Source organism: Macaca mulatta, chromosome 4, assembly GCF_049350105.2.
Source record: "Macaca mulatta isolate MMU2019108-1 chromosome 4, T2T-MMU8v2.0, whole genome shotgun sequence".
NCBI classification, from domain to species: domain Eukaryota; kingdom Metazoa; phylum Chordata; class Mammalia; order Primates; family Cercopithecidae; genus Macaca; species Macaca mulatta.
The window spans coordinates 108,162,242-108,184,694 of NC_133409.1; positions in this window are offsets into that span (position 1 = coordinate 108,162,242).

Genomic DNA, 22,453 nt, shown 5'->3' on the forward strand with positions numbered 1-22,453 from the left:
TTCTCTGTATGTCAGATCTAACAGTGGGAACCACAGTCGCTCAACTACAGAATTTAAATACATTAGGAGTAATTGGATCCTGAGGTGGTAGGGGTCAAGTGGTGACACTCAACCATCAAAGGCAAGGTGGGTGTAGCTACCACAATGGACCAGCAGAGGCAAAGCAGCAATCAGAATAGTCTGACTCATGTAGAACTTTGGCATTGACTAATTAATCATGGTGTTCCTAGAAGTGAAATTGATAGGAGGCCTACTGCATTCCTACTTAATTTATATAAGCAGATAGCTTCAAGGTTGAGTGGACAAAAGACTAATTTGAATTGTAAAAACAGAGAATCACTGTCCCTCAATCAATTTCCAGAAGTGAGCCAGTTTACAGACTCAAAACCCCTTGAATGAAGGTGAGGCCAGGCCCCCTTAAGGAAGGATCCTGCTATACTACCGACAGTTTATGCTGTTCATCTTTCTCCCATCCTTCCCTAGGGAGACCTCTGGCCTTTTACCAGGGTAACTGTGTACTGGGGAAAAGGAAATGATCAGACATTTTGGAGACTACTGGACACTGGCTCTGAGCTGACACTGATATCCTTAGCAGCTGGCAGAACCCCCTCATTAGCTCTGACTGGCAGGGTGAGGACTATTATGGTGGAAAATGCCACATGGAAGTCATTAGAGCTGCCTCTACCTAGAAAAATTGTGAATCAAAAACAATATTGCATTCCTGGAGGGACTGTGGAGATTAGTGCCACCATCAAGGTCTTGAAAGATACAGGGGTGGTGATTCCCACCACACCCCTGTTCAATTCTCCCATTTGGCCTGTGCAGAAGACAGATGGATCTTGGAGAAGGAGAGTGGATTATAATAAGCTTAATCAAGTGGTGACTCCAATTGCAGCTGCTGTACCAGATGTGGTTTCATTGCTTGAACAAATTAACACATCTCCTGGTATCTGGTATGCAGCCATTGACTTGGCATATGCCTTTTTCTCCATTCCTGTCCATAAGGCCCACCAGGAGCAATTTTCCTTCAACTGACAAGGCCAGCCTTTACTGTCCTACGTTGGAGTATATCAACTTCCCAGCTTTGTGTCATAATCTTATTTGAGAGACCTTGATTGCTTTTCACTTTCACAAAATATAACACTGGTCCATTACACTGATGACATTATGCTAATTGGATCCAGTGAGCAAGAAGTAGCAAACACACTGGACTTACTGGGGAGACATTTGCATGTCAGAGGATGGGAAATAAATCTGACTAAAATTCAAGGACCTTCTACTTCAGTGAAATTTGTAGAGGTCCAAACGTGTGGGGGCCTGTTGAGATATTCCTTTTAAGGTGAAGGATAAGTTGCTGCATTTAGCCCCTCCCAAAACCAAAAAAAAGGGCACAATGCCTAGTGGGCCTATTTGGATTTTGGAGGCAACACATTCCTCATTTGGGTGTGTTACTCTGGCCCATTTATTGAGTAACTCAAACAGCTGCCAATTTTTTTTAATTTTTTTTTTATTTTTGAAATTTTTAATTTTTTTTAAATTTTTTAAATTTTTTATTATTATTATACTTTAAGTTCTAGGGTACATGTGCATAACGTGCAGGTTTGTTACATATGTATACTTGTGCCATGTTGCTGTGTTGCACCCATCAACTCATCAGCACCCATCAACTCGTCATTTACATCAGGTATAACTCCCAATACAATCCCTCCCCCCTCCCCCCTCCCCATGATAGGCCCCGGTGTGTGATGTTCCCCTTCCCGAGTCCAAGTGATCTCATTGTTCAGTTCCCACCTATGAGTGAGAACATGCGGTGTTTGGTTTTCTGTTCTTGTGATAGTTTGCTAAGAATGATGGTTTCCAGCTGCATCCATGTCCCTACAAAGGACACAAACTCATCCTTTTTTATGACTGCATAGTATTCCATGGTGTATGGGGTCCAGAACAGAAGGCTCTGTAGCAGGTCCAGACTGCTGTGCAAGCCGCTCTACCACTTGGGCCATATGACCCAGCAGATCCGATGGTGCTTGAGGTGTCAGTGGCATATAGGGATGCTATTTGGAGCCTTTGGCAGGCCCTCATATATGAATCACAGCAGAGGCCTCCAGGATTTTGAAGCAAGGCCCTGCCATCTTCTGCAGATAACTACTCTCCTTTCGAGAGACAGCTCTTGGCCTGTTACTGGGCTTTGGCGGAAACTGAATGTTATGTCATCAAGTTACCATGTGACCTGAACTGACTATCATGAACTGACCCATCTAGCCATAAAGTGGGTAGTGCACAGCAGCATTTCATCATCAAATTCAAGTGGTATATATGTAATTGGGCTTGAGCAGGTCCTGAAGGCACAAGTAAGTTACATGAGGAAGTGGCTCAAATGCCTGTGGTCCCCACTCCTGCCACCCTGCCTTCTCCCCCAGGCTGCACTGATGGCCTTATGGGGAGTTCCCTATGATCAGTCGACAGAGGCAGAGAGTACTAGGGCCTGGTTGACAGATGGTTCTGTACGATACCAAGGCACCACCCAAAAGTAGACAGCTGCTTCACTAAGAGCCACTTTCTAGAACATCCCTGAAGGACAGCAGTAAAGGGAAATCTTCCCAGTGGACAGAACTTTGATTAGTGCACCTGGTTATGCACTTCTCATGGAAGAAGAAATGGCCAGATGTGCAATTATATACTGATTCATGGGCTGTAGCCAGTGGTTTGGTTGGATGGTCAGGAACTTGGAAGAAGCATGATTGGAAAATTAGTGACAAAAACTTTGGGGAAGAGGTAGGTTGGATGAACCTCTCTGAGTTGTCAAAAACTATGAAGGTATTTGTATCCCATGTGAATGCTAACCAACGGATGACCTCAGCAGAAGTCTGTCCTACTGGAATAGACATTCTGGATATTGGTTTGCCCATCTTGCACAAAATGCTTCTGTCAAAACTACCATTCATGCACTCATGGAATGCCTTATCCACTGTCATGGTATTCCAACAGCATTGCCTTTGATCAAAGAACTCCCTTTATGGCTAAAGAAGTGTGGCAGTGGGCTCATGCTCATGGAATTCACTGGTCTTACCATGTTCTCCATCATCCTGAAGCAGCTGGATTGATAGAATGGTGGAATGACCTTTTAAAGTCACAATTACAATGCCAACTAGCTGTCAATACATTGCAGGACTGGGGCAAATTCTCCAGAAGGCCATGTACGCTCTGAATCAGCATCCAATATATGGTACCATTTCTCCCATAGCCAGGATCCATGGGTCCAGGAATCAAGGGGTGGAATTGGAAGTGGCACCACTCACCATCACCGCTAGTGATCCACTAGCAAATTTTTTGCTTTCTGTTCCCGCAACATTACATTCTGCTGGTCTAGAGGTCTTAGTTCCAGAGGGAGGAATACAGCCACCAGGAGACACAACAACGATTCCATTAAACTGGAAGTTAATATTGCCACCTGGATGCTTTGGGCTTCTCCTGCCTTTAAGTCAACAGGCTAAGAAGTGAGTTACAGTGTTGACTGGGGTGACTGACCCAGACTATCAAAAATTAGTCTACTCCACAATGGAGGTAAGGAAGAGTATGAATGGAATACAGGAGATCCATTAGGGTATCTTTTAGTATTACCATGCCCTGTGATTAAGGTCCATGGGAAACTACAACAGCCCAATCCAGGCAGGACTACAAATAGCCTATACCTCTCAGGAATGAAGGTTTGGGTCACTCCACCAGGGAAAAAACCACAACCTGCTGAAGTGCTTGCTGAAAGCAAACGGAATACAGAATGGGTAGTAGAAGAAGGTAGTCATCAATATCAGCTACGACTACGTGACCAGCTGCAGAAACGAGGACTGTAATTGTCATGAGTATTTCCTCCTCCTTTGTTAAAAACATATTTGTGCATATATACACTTGTACTAAGAAAATATCTTCATTTTATTTCCTTTTTCCTTTATCATGTGACATAAGATTTATTGACTTTATATCAGCATTTAAGTACTGTTAACTTTATGAAATAGTATTTGGGTTAGGGATTGGCGTGTTTCTGGTTGTACAAAGTATAGTTGTATTATATTAGGCATAATTATGACCTTATTATTGTCTTTATTTGAAGAGTAAGAGATGTATATGGGTTCAAGTTGACAAGGGTAGATTTGTGATGGTTAATACTGGGTGTCAACTTGTTTGGATTGAAGGATACAAAGTATTGATCCTGAGTGTGTCTGTGAGGGTGTTGCCAAAGGAGATTAACATTTGAGTCAGTTGGCTGGGAAAGGCAGACGCACCCTTAATCTGGGTGGGCACAATCTAATCAGCTGCCAGTGAGGCCAGGATATAAAGCAGGCAGAAAAACATGAAAAGGATAGACTTGCTTAGCCTCCCAGCCTACATCTTTCTCCCATGCTGGATGCTTCCTGCCCTCAAACATCAGACTTTAAGTTCTTTGGCTTTGGGACTCATACTGGCTTCCTTGCGCCTCAGCTTGCAGATGGCCTGTTGTGGGACCTTGTGATCATGTAGTTTAATACTCCTTAATAAACTCCCATATGTGTATATACATATATGTATATGTGTATATATGTGTATATATACATATATGTATATGTGTATATATGTGTATATATACATATATGTATATGTGTATATATGTGTATATATACATATATGTATATGTGTATATATGTGTATATATACATATATGTATATGTGTATATATGTGTATATATACATATATGTATATGTGTATATATGTGTATATATACATATATGTATATGTGTATATATGTGTATATATACATATATGTATATGTGTATATATGTGTATATATACATATATGTATATGTGTATATATGTGTATATATACATATATGTATATGTGTATATATGTGTATATATACATATATGTATATGTGTATATATGTGTATATATACATATATGTATATGTGTATATATGTGTATATATACATATATGTATATGTGTATATATGTGTATATATACATATATGTATATGTGTATATATGTGTATATATACATATATGTATATGTGTATATACATATATGTATGTGTGTATATACATATATGTATGTGTGTATATACATATATGTATATGTGTACATACATATATGTATGTGTGTATATACATATATGTATATGTGTATATGTGTATATATGTGTGTATATACATATATGTATATGTGTATATATGTGTGTATATACATATATGTATATGTGTATATACATATATGTGTGTATATACATATATGTATATGTGTATATACATATATGTATATGTGTATATATATGTGTATATACATATATGTATATGTGTATATATGTGTAATTGTCATGAGTGTGTGTGTGTGTGTATATGTATATATCTGTCCCTCTAGAGAACCCTGACTAATACAGGCATTGTGCTGAGAATATAGTATTGAGAATATTTCCTCTCTCATAATTCATTTCTTCTTGTTCTTCATTCATTCTTTTGTTCAACAAATATTTGTTGAACTGCTACTTTATGTCAGGTAAGTACAAAGTGCTGAGGTTTACATAAGAGGCTCTGGAAGATGAACAGGCATGAAGATTCAGGGAAGCTTTCTGCATTATTTAGAGTCTTGCCTGCTATAACAAACCCAAGCCAGTTGTCTTGGTTTGTATTTACCTAGAAATTGACACTGAGACAAGGATGTAAGTGAAAGTAGTTTGTTTGGTAAACTAGTAGATGAGTGTGGAAGTAAGACAGGGAGAAGCGGGAAGTCAATATAAAGTGTATATCATTAAGCCAATTACTGTGGGCAGTTAGAATGTGTACACTCTAGGGAACTCTGAGAAAAGTGGTATATGACTGAGTTACCTACCTTACCCCTGTCCCAGGGTGAAAAACCTAGATTTTATCCACCAGCTCCTTGTCTGTTATTGCTGACTTGGGGGACATTGATTCTTTGAAACTTCTGCTTTGCTGTATGCATGTCTGAGTATGCTTTTGTGACTAAATAAAGCCTTTAGACCAATAGTGGCAGATATTCACATTGATCAGTCTTTGGTGTACATAACTATCACAGGTATATTCACAGGATATGAACGAATATGACTGAGTATGAATGAACTTTCTGTAGAGAAAATGCTTCCCATTAAATAAGTCTTGTGTTGAAACCCCTCTGTGCTCAGTCCTTCTGAAAGTTCTCTCTGGTAGGGAGCTATAAGTAGTATATCTCCAGGTTGCCACACCATGTGACCATGGCTTCCTTGCTTTCATTATTGTGAAATCTTGACAGAACCCTTCCTCTCATTCATTTTCTACCACATTACTCCAACATAATATTGTGTACATGGGTGTGAAGATATGCTTCATCACCAATTTCTCACTTTAGAAGCCAGTCACAGGCTCCATCTCTTTCTTGATTATTTGAGAAAAACAAACACATACACCAACACCTTAAGACTTTCAATTGTTACAAGGTTATGAGCTCTAACGTTTCTTAGAAAACTAAGAAATTTTCTAAGAGGCATAGGATTCTGTTGGTTGTTTAATGGGAGTTTTTAAAGGTGATGATGAGAGGGAATGTCCTGAGCAGTGACAAATGCAGAATAAAATATGAGTTAGAAGAATCCAGAAATAAGGAAGTGAAGACATCTACTTTTATTAAGGAAATCTAGCTCAACTTCTCCTGTTAAGAAACAGATGAGAAAAATTAGGCATAGAAAAACTTTACCTAAATTCACCCTGATGCATTAGAGGCATTGTCCGGCCCAGTTCCATGGTCTCCTGACTTCCCTCTGTCACTTGTGTTCTGCTCTGCACCCTTATTTCTGAAGTGAGTGTCTCTTTTGTACAGGACTTTTCCACGAATCTTTACTAACTAATAAATTTTATTTGGAGGTCATATTCTACAAAAGAAATTGAACAGATATAAAGTGATTTGGGGTTTGAAAGGTCAAACTAAGGAGGTCATTTTGCTGGAAAATGAGAGACTTTGTTATACCAATAAAGCATAATAATTGGTGACTGAGAGCCATAATGCCTTATGCTCTGGTTAACCTAATCAACAGAATCTGCAAAATATCAATCCATTCACTGCTTACCCTAGGAGGTGTTTTCGGGGAAATGCTAGGCTTTCATATTAATTGGAACAAATTGCACATAATGGGTTTTTCTAAATGGTCTGGTGTTTCACACTGTCAGATCTTCACAGTCCAGATCTTGAGAATCACTCTCTTGGGTATAATGATGCAAACAGCTTCATCTTCCCTAAGTTGTCCACCTGAGGTATAAGTGGATCGCTGCATGAATCATAAGTAATAGGAGTTTGCTACTCTTTTCCCAATTATTGTTAAGCAGAAAATAAGCTAAACACTTGCCCCAGGCTTACTTACATCTTCCTGTCCTTACATCTGAGAATTCAGGTGTATTTTCAACAAGTTTACGGTCTCATAAGACATTAATATGGCTCTTTCGTTGCAATAATGTTCTGTCAAGTGCAGTGTTCTCAGAATGGCACCACGTGTACTATTAAAAGTACGTCAGATCTCTCTCAGGCCCCGCTAGTCACTAGCATCAAGGTTGTTTCAGGAGAGCTGTTTCAAGAGGTTGCTGATTCTTAGTATCAATAACAAGAAGCCAAGAGAGAGGGCTGTTTTCAAGACTGAAACTGTGTCCTTTTTTGCAACAGAAACTGATAACCTGAGTAGGATCCTCAAAAGAGAGAAGGTAACTGGTACAATTAGGTAACAATAAAGGCATCATGTCAACTCCAGTAACAAAGATGAAAACTATTAGTGTATTTTAATATTTTAAAAACAAATCCACTATTTTGCACCAACTATGTTGGTGCAAATGTAGTTGTAGTTTTGGACTGTGAATTCTAAAGCATTATAACTAGGCTCAAACACATCTTATTAATCAAAATAGGAGCCATTATAATCAAAACATTTTTCCAATGACAAATAAATTTGTTTATTCCTGTAGTGTAAAAATTGCACTTCAGGATTCAGTGAACTCTTGGAAAGCATTTTCTGCATCCTGCTGGTTGTGGAAGTGTTTTTCCTTTAAAAAGATGTCGAGATACTTGAAGAAGTGGTAGTCGGTTGGCGAGAGGTTAGGTGAATATGGCTGATGAGACAAAACTTCGTAACCCAATTTGTTCAACTTTTGAAGCACTGGTTGTGCAACTTGTGGTCAGGCATTATAGTAGAGAAGAACTGGGCCCTTTCTGTTGACTACAGACATTTCAGTTTTGGTACATCTCACTGAATTACTGAACGTACTTCTCAGATGTAATGACTTCTCCAGGATTCAGAAAGCTGTAGTGGCTCAGCCGGGCAGCAGACCACCAAACAGTGACCATGCCTTTTTTTTTGGTGTAAGTTTGGCTTTGGGAAGTGCTTTGGAACTTCTTCTTGGTCTAACCACTGACCTGGTCATTGCCAGTTGTCGTATAAAATCCACTTTTTGTCACACATCACAATCTGATTGAGAAATGGTTCATTGTTGTTGCATAGAATAAAAGACAACACCTCAAAACGAGAATTTTTCTGATTTTTAGTCAGCTCATGAGGAGCCCATTATCAAGCTTTTTCACCTTTCCAGTTTGCTTCAAATGCTGTAGAATGGTTGACATTGAGTTCATTGACAACCCCTGTTTTGTTTTTTGTTTGTTTGCTTTCTGAGACAGAGTCTCCCTCTGCTGCCCAGACCAGGGTGCAGTGGTGCAATCTCAGTTCACTGAAACCTCTGCCTCCCGAGGTCAAGTGATTCTCCTGCCTCAGCCTCCCAAGTAGCTGGGATTACAGGGACCCACCACCACACCCAGCTAATTTTTGTATTTTTAATAGAGAAAGTGTTTCACCGTCTCTATTAACGGATTGCTTTACAATCCATTTTCACCATGTTGGCCAGACTGGTCTCGAACTCCTGACCTTAAGTGATCCACCCCTAGGACTCCCAAAGAGCTGGGATTACAGGCATGAGCCAACGTGCCTGGCCAGGAACTTCTGTAGTTGTAAGAGGATCAGCTTTGATGATTGCTCTCAATTGGTTGTTGTCAACGTCTGATGGCTAGCCACCATACTCCTCATCTTCAAGGCTCTAGTCTCCTTTGCAAAACTTCTTGAACCACCACTGCACTGTATGTTCATTAGCAGCTCCTGGGCCAAATGTGCTGTTGATGTTTTGAGTTGTTTCCGCTGCTTTACAATCCATTTTGAACTCGAATAAGAAAATCCCTCTAATTTGCTTTTTGCCTAACATCATTTCCATAGTCTAAAATAAATACAAAATATACAGCAAGTAATGTCATTCACAAAAAAAAGTGAGAAATATGCAATAAAATGATGAATAACATAACCACATTTATTTAAGAATGTGTTCCAATATCAAGTGGCAAATTTAAACAATGCAAAAACTGCAATTACTTTTGCACCAATCTAATAATTGGGTCAGGGTTGTGCTAGCTTGTCTGGACTTTTTTGTTCTGTTTCCCAGTCTTACTTAGGAAAATGTGCCTCTTGCTTAGGAAAACGTGCCCAGGTAGTTGTAATACCTTTTATCAAACAGCAAATGTTTAAGAGTAAGTAAAAGAATACTCAGACGGAGGGGGTGGAGCAAGATGGCCGAATAGGAACAGCTCCAGTCTCCAACTCCCAGCGCGAGCCACACAGAAGACCGGTGATTTCTGCATTTTCAACTGAGGTACTGGGTTCATCTCACTGGGGAGTGCCGGACGATCGGTGCTGGTCAGCTGCTGCAGCCCGACCAGGGAGAGCTGAAGCAGGGCGAGGCATTGCCTCACCTGGGAAGCGCAAGGGGGAAGGGAATCCCTTTTCCTAGCCAGGGGAACTGAGACACACAACACCTGGAAAATCAGGTAACTCCCACCCCAATACTGCGCTTTAAGCAAACAGGCACACCAGGAGATCATATCCCACACCTGGCCGGGAGGGTCCCACACCCACGGAGCCTCCCTCATTGCTAGCACAGCAGTCTGTGATCTACAGGCAAGGCAGCAGCGAGGCTGGGGGAGGGGCGCCCGCCATTGCTGAGGCTTAAGTAGGTAAACAAAGCTGCTGGGAAGCTCGAACTGGGTGGAGCTCACAGCAGCTCAAGGAAACCTGCCTGTCTCTGTAGACTCCACCTCTGGGGACAGGGCACAGTAAACAATAGCAAACACAGCAGAAGCCTCTGCAGACGCAAACGACTCTGTCTGACAGCTTTGAAGAGAGCAGTGGATCTCCCAACACAGAGGTTGAGATCTGAGAAGGGACAGACTCCCTGCTCAAGTGGGTCCCTGACCCCTGAGTAGCCTAACTGGGAGACATCCCCCACTAGGGGCAGTCTGACACCCCACACCTCACAGGGTGGAGTACACCCCTGAGAGGAAGCTTCCAAAGCAAGAATCAGACAGGTACACTCGCTGTTCAGAAATATTCTATCTTCTGCAGCCTCTGCTGCTGATACCCAGGCAAACAGGGTCTGGAGTGGACCTCAAGCAATCTCCAACAGACCTACAGCTGAGGGTCCTGACTGTTAGAAGGAAAACTATCAAACAGGAAGGACACCTACACCAAAACCCCATCAGTACATCACCATCATCAAAGACCAGAGGCAGATAAAACCACAAAGATGGGGAAAAAGCAGGGCAGAAAAGCTGGAAATTCAAAAAATAAGAGTGCATCTCCCCCAGCAAAGGAGCGCAGCTCATCGCCAGCAACGGATCAAAGCTGGATGGAGAATGACTTTGACGAGATGAGAGAAGAAGGCTTCAGTCCATCAAATTTCTCACAGCTAAAGGAGGAATTACGTACCCAGCGCAAAGAAACGAAAAATCTTGAAAAAAAAGTGGAAGAATTCATGGCGAGAGTAATTAATGCAGAGAAGGTCATAAACGAAATGAAAGAGATGAAAACCATGACACGAGAAATACGTGACAAATGCACAAGCTTCAGTAACCGACTCGATCAACTGGAAGAAAGAGTATCTGCGATTGAGGATCAAATGAATGAAATGAAGCGAGAAGAGAAACCAAAAGAAAAAAGAAGAAAAAGAAATGAACAAAGCCTGCAAGAAGTATGGGATTATGTAAAAAGACCAAATCTACGTCTGATTGGGGTGCCTGAAAGTGAGGGGGAAAATGGAACCAAGTTGGAAAACACTCTTCAGGATATCATCCAGGAGAACTTCCCCAACCTAGTAGGGCAGGCCAACATTCAAATCCAGGAAATACAGAGAACGCCACAAAGATACTCCTCGAGAAGAGCAACTCCAAGACCCATAATTGCCAGATTCACCAAAGTTGAAATGAAGGAAAAAATCTTAAGGGCAGCCAGAGAGAAAGGTCGGGTTACCCACAAAGGGAAGCCCATCAGACTAACAGCAGATCTCTCAGCAGAAACTCTCCAAGCCAGAAGAGAGTGGGGGCCAATATTCAACATTCTTAAAGAAAAGAATTTTCAACCCAGAATTTCATATCCAGCCAAACTAAGTTTCATAAGTGAAGGAGAAATAAAATCCTTTACAGATAAGCAAATGCTTAGAGATTTTGTCACCACTAGGCCTGCCTTACAAGAGACCCTGAAGGAAGCACTAAACATGGAAAGGAACAACTGGAACCAGCCATTGCAAAAACATGCCAAAATGTAAAGACCATCGAGGCTAGGAAGAAACTGCATCAACTAACGAGCAAAATAACCAGTTAATATCATAATGGCAGGATCAAGTTCACACATAACAATCTTAACCTTAAATGTAAATGGACTAAATGCTCCAATTAAAAGACACAGACTGGCAAACTGGATAAAGAGTCAAGACCCATCAGTCTGCTGTATTCAGGAGACCCATCTCACACGCAGAGACATACATAGGCTCAAAATAAAGGGATGGAGGAAGATTTACCAAACAAATGGAGAACAAAAAAAAGCAGGGGTTGCAATACTAGTCTCTGATAAAACAGACTTTAAACCATCAAAGATCAAAAGAGACAAAGAAGGCCATTACATAATGGTAAAGGGATCAATTCAACAGGAAGAGCTAACTATCCTAAATATATATGCACCCAATACAGGAGCACCCAGATTCATCAAGCAAGTCCTTAGAGACTTACAAAGAGACTTAGACTCCCATACAATAATAATGGGAGACTTCAACACTCCACTGTCAACATTAGACAGATCAACGAGACAGAAAGTTAACAAGGATATCCAGGAAGTGAACTCAGCTCTGCAGCAAGCAGACCTAATAGACATCTATAGAACTCTCCACCCCAAATCAACAGAATATACATTCTTCTCAGCACCACATCGTACTTACTCCAAAATTGACCACGTAATTGGAAGTAAATCACTCCTCAGCAAATGTACAAGAACAGAAATTATAACAAACTGTCTCTCAGACCACAGTGCCATCAAACTAGAACTCAGGACTAAGAAACTCAATCAAAACCGCTCAACTACATGGAAACTGAACAACCTGCTCCTGAATGACTACTGGGTACATAACGAAATGAAGGCAGAAATAAAGATGTTCTTTGAAACCAATGAGAACAAAGATACAACATACCAGAATCTCTGGGACACATTTAAAGCAGTGTGTAGAGGGAAATTTATAGCACTAAATGCCCACAAGAGAAAGCAGGAAAGAACTAAAATTGACACTCTAACATCGCAATTAAAAGAAGTAGAGAAGCAAGAGCAAACACATTCGAAAGCTAGCAGAAGGCAAGAAATAACTAAGGTCAGAGCAGAACTGAAGGAGATAGAGACACAAAAAACCCTCCAAAAAATCAATGAATCCAGGAGTTGGTTTTTTGAAAAGATCAACAAAATTGACAGACCACTAGCAAGACTAATAAAGAAGAAAAGAGAGAAGAATCAAATTGATGCAATTAAAAATGATAAAGGGGATATCACCACCGACCCCACAGAAATACAAACTACCATCAGAGAATACTATAAACACCTCTACGCAAATAAACTGGAAAATCTAGAAGAAATGGATAATTTCCTGGACACTTACACTCTTCCAAGACTAAACCAGGAAGAAGTTGAATCCCTGAATAGACCAATAGCAGGCTCTGAAATTGAGGCAATAATTAATAGCCTACCAACCAAAAAAAGTCCAGGACCAGATGGATTCACAGCTGAATTCTACCAGAGGTACAAGAAGGAGTTGGTACCAGTCCTTCTGAAACTATTCCAATCAATAGAAAAAGAGGGAATCCTCCCTAACTCATTTTATGAGGCCAACATCATCCTGATACCAAAGCCTGGCAGAGACACAACAAAAAAAGAGAATTTTAGACCAATATCCCTGATGAACATCGATGCAAAAATCCTCAATAAAATACTGGCAAACCGGATTCAGCAACACATCAAAAAGCTTATCCACCATGAACGAGTGGGCTTCATCCCTGGGATGCAAGGCTGGTTCAACATTCGCAAATCAATAAACATAATCCAGCATATAAACAGAACCAAAGACAAGAACCACATGATTATCTCAATAGATGCAGAAAAGGCTTTTGACAAAATTCAACAGCCCTTCATGCTAAAAACGCTCAATAAATTCGGTATTGATGGAACGTACCTCAAAATAATAAGAGCTATTTATGACAAACCCACAGTCAATATCATACTGAATGGGCAAAAACTGGAAAAATTCCCTTTGAAAACTGGCACAAGACAGGGATGCCCTCTCTCACCACTCCTATTCAACATAGTGTTGGAAGTTCTGGCTAGGGCAATTAGGCAAGAGAAAGAAATCAAGGGTATTCAGTTAGGAAAAGAAGAAGTCAAATTGTCCCTGTTTGCAGATGACATGATTGTATATTTAGAAAACCCCATTGTCTCAGCCCAAAATCTCCTTAAACTGATAAGCAACTTCAGCAAAGTCTCAGTATACAAAATTAATGTGCAAAAATCACTAGCATTCTTATACACCAGTAACAGACAAACAGAGAGCCAAATCAGGAATGAACTTCCATTCACAATTGCTTCAAAGAGAATAAAATACCTAGGAATCCAACTTACAAGGGATGTAAAGGACCTCTTCAAGGAGAACTACAAACCACTGCTCAGCGAAATAAAAGAGGACACAAACAAATGGAAGAACATACCATGCTCATGGATAGGAAGAATCAATATCGTGAAAATGGCCATACTGCCCAAGGTAATTTATAGATTCAATGCCATCCCCATCAAGCTACCAATGAGTTTCTTCACAGAATTGGAAAAAACTGCTTTAAAGTTCATATGGAACCAAAAAAGAGCCCGCATCTCCAAGACAATCCTAAGTCAAAAGAACAAAGCTGGAGGCATCACGCTACCTGACTTCAAACTATACTACAAGGCTACAGTAACCAAAACAGCATGGGACTGGTACCAAAACAGAGATATAGACCAGTGGAACAGAACAGAGTCCTCAGAAATAATACCACACATCTACAGCCATCTGATCTTTGACAAACCTGAGAGAAACAAGGAATGGGGAAAGGATTCCCTATTTAATAAATGGTACTGGGAAAATTGGCTAGCCATAAGTAGAAAGCTGAAACTGGATCCTTTCCTTACTCCATATACGAAAATTAATTCAAGATGGATTAGAGACTTAAATGTTAGACCTAATACCATAAAAATCCTAGAGGAAAACCTAGGTAGTACTATTCAAGACATAGGTATGGGCAAAGACTTCATGTCTAAAACACCAAAAGCAACAGCAGCAAAAGCTAAAATTGACAAATGGGATCTCATTAAACTAAAGAGCTTCTGCACAGCAAAAGAAACTACCATCAGAGTGAACAGGCAACCTACAGAATGGGAGAAAATTTTTGCAATCTACTCATCTGACAAAGGGCTAATATCCAGAACCTACAAAGAACTCAAACAAATTTACAAGAAAAAAACAAACAACCCCATCAAAAAGTGGGCAAAGGATATGAACAGACATTTCTCAAAAGAAGACATTCATACAGCCAACAGACACATGAAAAAATGCTCATCATCACTGGCCATCAGAGAAATGCAAATCAAAACCACAATGAGATACCATCTCACCCCAGTTAGAATGGCGATCATTAAAAAGTCAGGAAACAACAGGTGCTGGAGAGGATGTGGAGAAATAGGAACACTTTTACACTGTTGGTGGGATTGTAAACTAGTTCAACCATTATGGAAAACAGTATGGCGATTCCTCAAGGATCTAGAACTAGATGTACCATATGACCCAGCCATCCCATTACTGGGTATATACCCAAAGGATTATAAATTATGTTGCTATAAAGACACATGCACACGTATGTTCATTGCAGCACTATTCACAATAGCAAAGACTTGGAATCAACCCAAATGTCCATCAGTGACAGATTGGATTAAGAAAATGTGGCACATATACACCATGGAATACTATGCAGCCATAAAAAAGGATGAGTTTGTGTCCTTTGTAGGGACATGGATGCAGCTGGAAACCATCATTCTTAGCAAACTATCACAAGAACAGTAAACCAAACACCGCATGTTCTCACTCATAGGTGGGAACTGAACAATGAGATCACTTGGACTCAGGAAGGGGAACATCACACACTGGGGCCTATCATGGGGAGGGGGGAGGGGGGAGGGATTGCATTGAGAGTTATACCTGATGTAAATGACGAGTTGATGGGTGCAGCACACCAACATGGCACAAGTATACATATGTAACAAACCTGCACGTTATGCACATGTACCCTACAACTTAAAGTATAATAATAATAAATAAATTAAAAAAAAAAAAAGAATACTCAGACATGAGTAGCTCACTTACCATTGTGTGTGTGTGTGTGAATGTGTGTGTGTGAGTGTGGTGAGAACACTTGAGACCTACTCTCTGCTAATTTCAAGTATATAATACAATATAGTTACCATGTTGTATATTAGGTTTCCAGTACTTATCATCTTATAACTAAAGGTTTGAACCCTCTAATCAATAGCTTCCCTTTTTCCCCACACTCATTCCCTTGTAACCACCATTCTATTCTCTGTTACTATGAGTTCAAAAACATTCAGTTCATAACAGCCATGAAATCACACTATAGTTTTAATTATTAATGACCCAATTACTAAATAAGTTGGATGTCTCTTAAGGATTTTTTTTTTTTTTTTTTTGCCTCTGTGTAAAATGTTCGAATATACCTTTTGTCAATTTTTTATTGAAATGTTTGTATTTTTCTTATTGACTCATTGTTATATATGCTTTGGAGATAGGAGCTTGGAGAGGTAATTAGGGTTAGATTAGGTCTTGAGGGCGAGGCATTTATGATGGGATTAGTGGCCTTTACGATGAGAGAAAGAGAGTGCAATTTCTTTTTCTAAGTGCACACCCTTGCCAGGTAAAGACACAGCGAGATGGTGGCCATCTAGAAGCTAGGAAGAAGGCCCTCACCAGAACCTGACCACACTGGCACTCTGATCTTAAACTCCAGCTTACATAACTCTGAGACAATAAATATCTGTTTTTAAGTCACTGAGACTATGGTATTTTGTTATGGCAGCATGAGCTAAGACAATAGTATACTTCAGATAGGCAGCCGTTGAAAAATTGGATTTTATTATATGTGTGTTGGTCAATTTGTGAACTAAAAGAATATTCACTACTGGTAAGAGTGTAAATCGGAACAATCATGTTAGAAAATAGTTTAGCATTCACTAGAAAAATTGAAAATGCAAATTATCCTACAGTTCACTTTAGAAACTTATCCTAAGAAAACAATTCCAAATGCCCCAGGGGACAAACATACGAATGTGTGAAACAGCATTGCCACCATGGACAAAGACTAGGAGGAGCCTAAATGTTCATCAACAGTGTAATTGATAAATATATTTCAATACATTGTACACATAAACTGCCACTAATAATCAACAGGGCTAATGTCAAAAAAAATCTAGAATGAAAGAAGCAAACCACAAGATATTTATTTCAATGTGATTTGATTATATAAAGATCAAAAACATAAAAACAATTTTAAACATGATTAAGGCACAATTTACATACAATGAATTGTACATCAATACAATAGGTTTTGATGTATGAATATATCTGTTAAACTATAACCAAGTCAAGACAGTGAAGATAACCATCACTCCAAGAAGTTTCTTTCTACCCTTTTGTAATTCTTCCTCTCCATCTCTGTCTGCTTCACATTGTTCTATTCCCAAGTCACTACTGATCTGCTTTCTCTTGGTATATATTAGTTTCCCTTTTCTACAGTTTTGCACACATAAAATCATACAGTATATATAATCTTTTGGTCTAGTTTCTTTCACTCAGCATAACCATTTTGAGATCATCCATGTTGCTGTATCAATAGCACATCTCTTTTTTTTATTTCTGAGTAGTATTCCATTGTATTATTATTATCTTTTTAATCCATGTACCTGTTGGTAGACATTTTCATTGTTTCCAGGTTTTAGCTATTATAAGTAAACCTGCTACGGACATTCCTGTACAAGTCTTTGAGGGAACATGTATTTTCTTTTCAAGTGAAACAGTTAAACCTATGCTAGATGTATGCTTAACTATTTAAGAGGCTACCAAATTATTTTCCAAAGAGATTGTACCATTTTACATTTTCACTAGGAGAGTGTGAGCATTCTTGTTCCTCCATATTTTTGCTAACACCTGGTATGCTCAGTCTATTTTATCTTAGGCATTCTGATAGGTGTGTAGTATTGTTTCACTGTGATTTTAATTTGCATGTCTTTGGTGAGTGATGATATGGAGCATCTCTTCATATGTATGTTTGTCATCCCTGTATGTTCTTTGGTGAAATATCTATTCAAATATTTTGCTCATTTTCAAAATGTGCGTGTCTTTATTTCTTATTGTGTTTTAAGAATTCTTTACATAATCTGGATACAAGCGCTTTATCAGATGTAAGCTGCAAAAATATTTATTTCTAGGCTTTTTATTCTCTTATATCCTTCAAGGAGCAGAAGTTCTTGATTTTGATGAAGTTTATCAATATATTCTTTTAGGAATTACTATTTTGGTATGATATATAAAAAAATAAGTTGAGAAACCCAAACCTGCAAAGGCTTTCTCTTATGTTTTCTTCTAGAAGTTTTATGGTTTTAGGTTTTATTATGCTCTATTTTGAATTTTAAAAATATGTATGAGGCATAAATAAAAGTCCATGTTTCTTTTTGTATCTGAATATTCGATTATTCCAATGCCATTTGCTGAAAAGACTCCTTTCTCTACTATAGTACTTTGCACTGCAGCCAAAAACTCAGTTGTTCCTGTCATGTGGGTTCATTTCAGGATTATTCTTTCTAAAACAATTTATTTTAATTTTTTATTTTATTTTTTAGAACAACATTTAGCTCTGTCACCCAGGCTGGAGTGCAGTGGTGTGATCATAACTCACTGTAACTTTGAACTCCTGGGCTCAGGTGATCCTTCCACCTCAGCCTCCCAAGTAGCTAGGACTACACGCATGCGCCACCACTCCTGGATAATTTTAAAGTGTTTTTTGTAGTTACAAGAGTCTCACTCTGGTGCCCAGGCTGGTCTTGAACACATGGCATCAAGCGATCCTCTTATCTCTGCCACAAAAAGTGCTGGGATGCCAGTCATGAGCCACTTCGCCCAGCTAAAACAGTTTATTTTAAAAACAATTCATAGGTAAGTTGTGAAATTATAAAGGAAGCAAGCACATTATTCAAAAGAACGTTTAAGACCAGTAACCCCAAGCTGATGTCCTCATAGGTTCCATTAGCCAAAACCAGTTTACATGGCTTTCTCCAATCCAATGAGTTCCAAAATTGTATTGAATTTCTATGTGTTGCAAGATGACCAAAACCATTTTCTCTTCATAGCTGCAATCCCATTCTTCTATACTTTGCTTTGTGATACTGGGCTGGGATTCTGCAAGCATTTCTGCTTGTCCGGCTTCTCCCCTATTAGGCCCTGACACTACAGGGAACCAGAAAACCTTAGGAGAGAGAAGAGATATGTGACTTCCTGTTATGTATCCTTCTGTCACCATCCCAGGCAATGGGTCTCTCCACAGTCAATTGATTCAGTTTTCAGGTGGTTTTCCACAGTTTCAGACTAGCCTCAGAGTAAATAGAACTTGCCCCTTCTCCAAGGTCTGAGTACAGCTCTTTTCCTAGCATCTAGGTTCTCATAACCCAAACTCTTCCCTTGTTTGTTCAAGACCTGCTGTTGAAGGCCTGTAATTTTCTATCATTGCAACCTCCCTATTCCCTTTTTGCCTTGTAGGCTCCCAACATCTTCCAGTTTATCAATTCTGTGTATAAAATTCACTCTTTTAAAATAGCTGTAGTGGTTTTGGTTTTAATGATTTGATCTTGATTTTGTGTCATTCACATTTTTTTTTTTTTTTTCTGGAAGACATGGATATCCTCAAAAAGAAAGAGATACGTGAGGACTACTACATAACTTTTTCATTTTTTTTAACAGGAGGTGCGTTACAATAACAGCATGTCTTAGACCAAATTTTGCCATATTCTTCAGCATTTGTTAGCCAGTAGGAATGAAAATACTCATACAATCAATTCTGTAACTCAATGAAATCCCAGTTTCTGTTCTTGTAAGTACTTGACAAAAACATTTAGTAAGACAAGGTTCCACGGAGGCAGTTTCACCATTGTGTAATAACAGCGTTCTGCTAACCTTCTAGTCAGATCAGGTGAGAAGATCCTCCACAAATATTTTAATACCGTTATTAAGCCTACGTTAGGAGTAAGTCTCAAGTTCTAAGGACAACAGACTACTGGGATCACTAGATTTTTCTACCCTTTCCATGAAATGATGAAAAGCCCAACCCACTACTATTAATTAGAGATAATAGTAGTGGAAGCACTTACAGTAGATGCCCTGAAATGTTGGCACCTGAATAGAATCTTTCAGCTTCTAACTATTCACACCTAGATTATGTATATTTCAAATGATAACAGCCCCTAGAGTATATGAAAAACTAATATATACATATACACAAAGAATATATATATATAGAGAGAGAATACACATACAATGTCAGACAAATTATGACATTGTAAATTTTACTTGATGATGATGTATTAGATGATAAATTATACTTAGTATAAACAGGAAGCATGGTTCATTCCTTGAGGCTGGAAAAAGAGACTTCTTTCCCTGACATTACTCTCCCCTGGAATAAATAATACTGGGGTTCTGTTATCAAGGCCAACAATATATGCCTGAAACCTAACTGGGTTTATAGATATTTATACATTAGGCTGGTAAAATTTAACTGTTTATTTACATGAGGAAGATTAAAATTTTATTTGTTACTCTAGTGTTTACTTAAAATTTTCCAGGTTTCTTCTAGGATACTTCTGGCTTATTTCTGTTGTCTTACCACACTATTGATAACAATCTATTTTATTTTTCATAATGATCAGGGTTGGACAATATAGTAGTACTAATTCTAGTAAGTGAGTAACAAAATGAATGGTGATGTCTATTTTTATTGTCAACATGTTAAATTACTTGGGTAGGCATACAAAATGCTGTATAGTCTAAAAATGTTTTTTTAAAGTTGAAGGGTGATTATTCAAATAATTTTTCAGACAGCATCAGATTTTACTACAATACTTGTCTAATCCTCTATACATGTATATATACATGTATGAGTTTAAAGTATTTTTGTCTGTGTATTGGGAGAATGTGCTATGTAATTAAAATAAAAAATTAAAATTGATGAGAAAAATCTGTTCTCTGTTTCCAACAAATGAAATGTCAATGTGTTCTTAGATTATATATGAGAGTTTTCAACCAAAAACTGTAAATTGATTAGGAGTGATTTAACTCAACTCACTACATCTGTACTAATTAGAAATTTGAAAATCTGCTACAATGTAAATGAAAGCATAAGCAACTAAAACCTCTGACTTTTAATTGAGCCAATCAAAGCCATGTAAAGAAATTAAAGAAGAAAAAATATGTAAAAAACCAGAGAAACCGTTAAAAGTTCAAGCAGTGGAAAAGAAGAGGTTATGAAAAACAGGTTCCTTGAAACTACAATAATTAGACTTGACTAACAGCTGAGCAAAAAGTGAAACATAAAACCTAAGAGAAAAAAAATTACTGCATCTGATTTACATGGAGGGTATCGTATTTGTAAAAAAGGCTTGAAAAGAATTTTTTTTCTCCAATTTTGCATACATGAGAGAATAGAAAACTTTATGGTGCTCTATTAGCTTTGAGATGTAGACCTCTTGAGTTTCTCTAAAATGCTTAAAATTCTTTGAAGAACCTCTGAAGATAATTTTAAAATGTCCTTAAAGATGAAGCTTAATGTTCCTGGGATGCAGTTGAAGGAAATACATTCTTTTTTTTTTTTTTTTTTTTTAATTATTATACTTTAAGTTCTAGGGTACATGTGCATAACGTGCAGGTTTGATACATATGTATACTTGTGCCATGTTGCTGTGCTGCACCCAGCAACTCGTCAGCACCCATCAACTCGTCATTTACATCAGGTATAACTCCCAATGCAACCCCTCCCCCCTCCCCCCTCCCCCCTCCCCCCTCCCCCCTCCCATGATAGGCCCCGGTGTGTGATGTTCCCCTTCCGGAGTCCAAGTGATCTCATTGTTCAGTTCCCACCTATGAGTGAGAACATGCATTCTAATCCAAACTTTTAAAATTAATGGGTCTGGAAACACTAAGTATAACACAATTTTCAGTCCTGTCTTTCTGCCCTTTCCTGTATAGGGCAGTGTAAGAATAAGCTACAGTCCCTTCGCTTTCATCAAGTTTATAAAGATAACAGGTTATCAAGCTTATCTCTGCTGATCAGGCCAGGTGTGAGGACGCTAGGCTTCTGTTTAATTTTCAGAGCTGGGCCAGCTCTTCTACCAAAGGTCATTGGTGACAAAAGATTTTGATTTCCCTTATTCATTGTAGAACTATTTATTGTAAAATAACCCCTATAATTGAAGTTAAAAGAGATTTACTTTGTCTAGCCTTAAGAAGATAAAGCTTAGAAAAGTGATATAATTTCTTTCTGTAGTCTATTCTATGAAGTGGTTTTTCAGTTCCATTAAAGATCAGGGCAAAAATTATAGAGCTAAAGAACAAGACAAATGTATGGTAGACATTAGAAACTTTTGAATTTTGATTTGGGAGTAACTAGGAATCATTTATCAGATGTCAGTACCCAAATAATCATTTTCTAGAGAAGGTTGGAGTACTATTTTGCTGGCCCAGAGCAAATAGTTATATAATAATGTTATTATTTTGAAGTTGAATATACACAGCATCTATCCTTTTGTCTACCTTTGAAAGTACTTTATAAGTATAAATAAATTTTATGAGCTTAAATTTATCAAATGTTCCTATCAACCAATGAAAACAATATGACTTTTTTGAGGAATTCAAATTCCTCAGTGGCACACATTAAGTTTATAGTAGCTTGAAAATCAAACTGCTTTCTGTGTGAATGT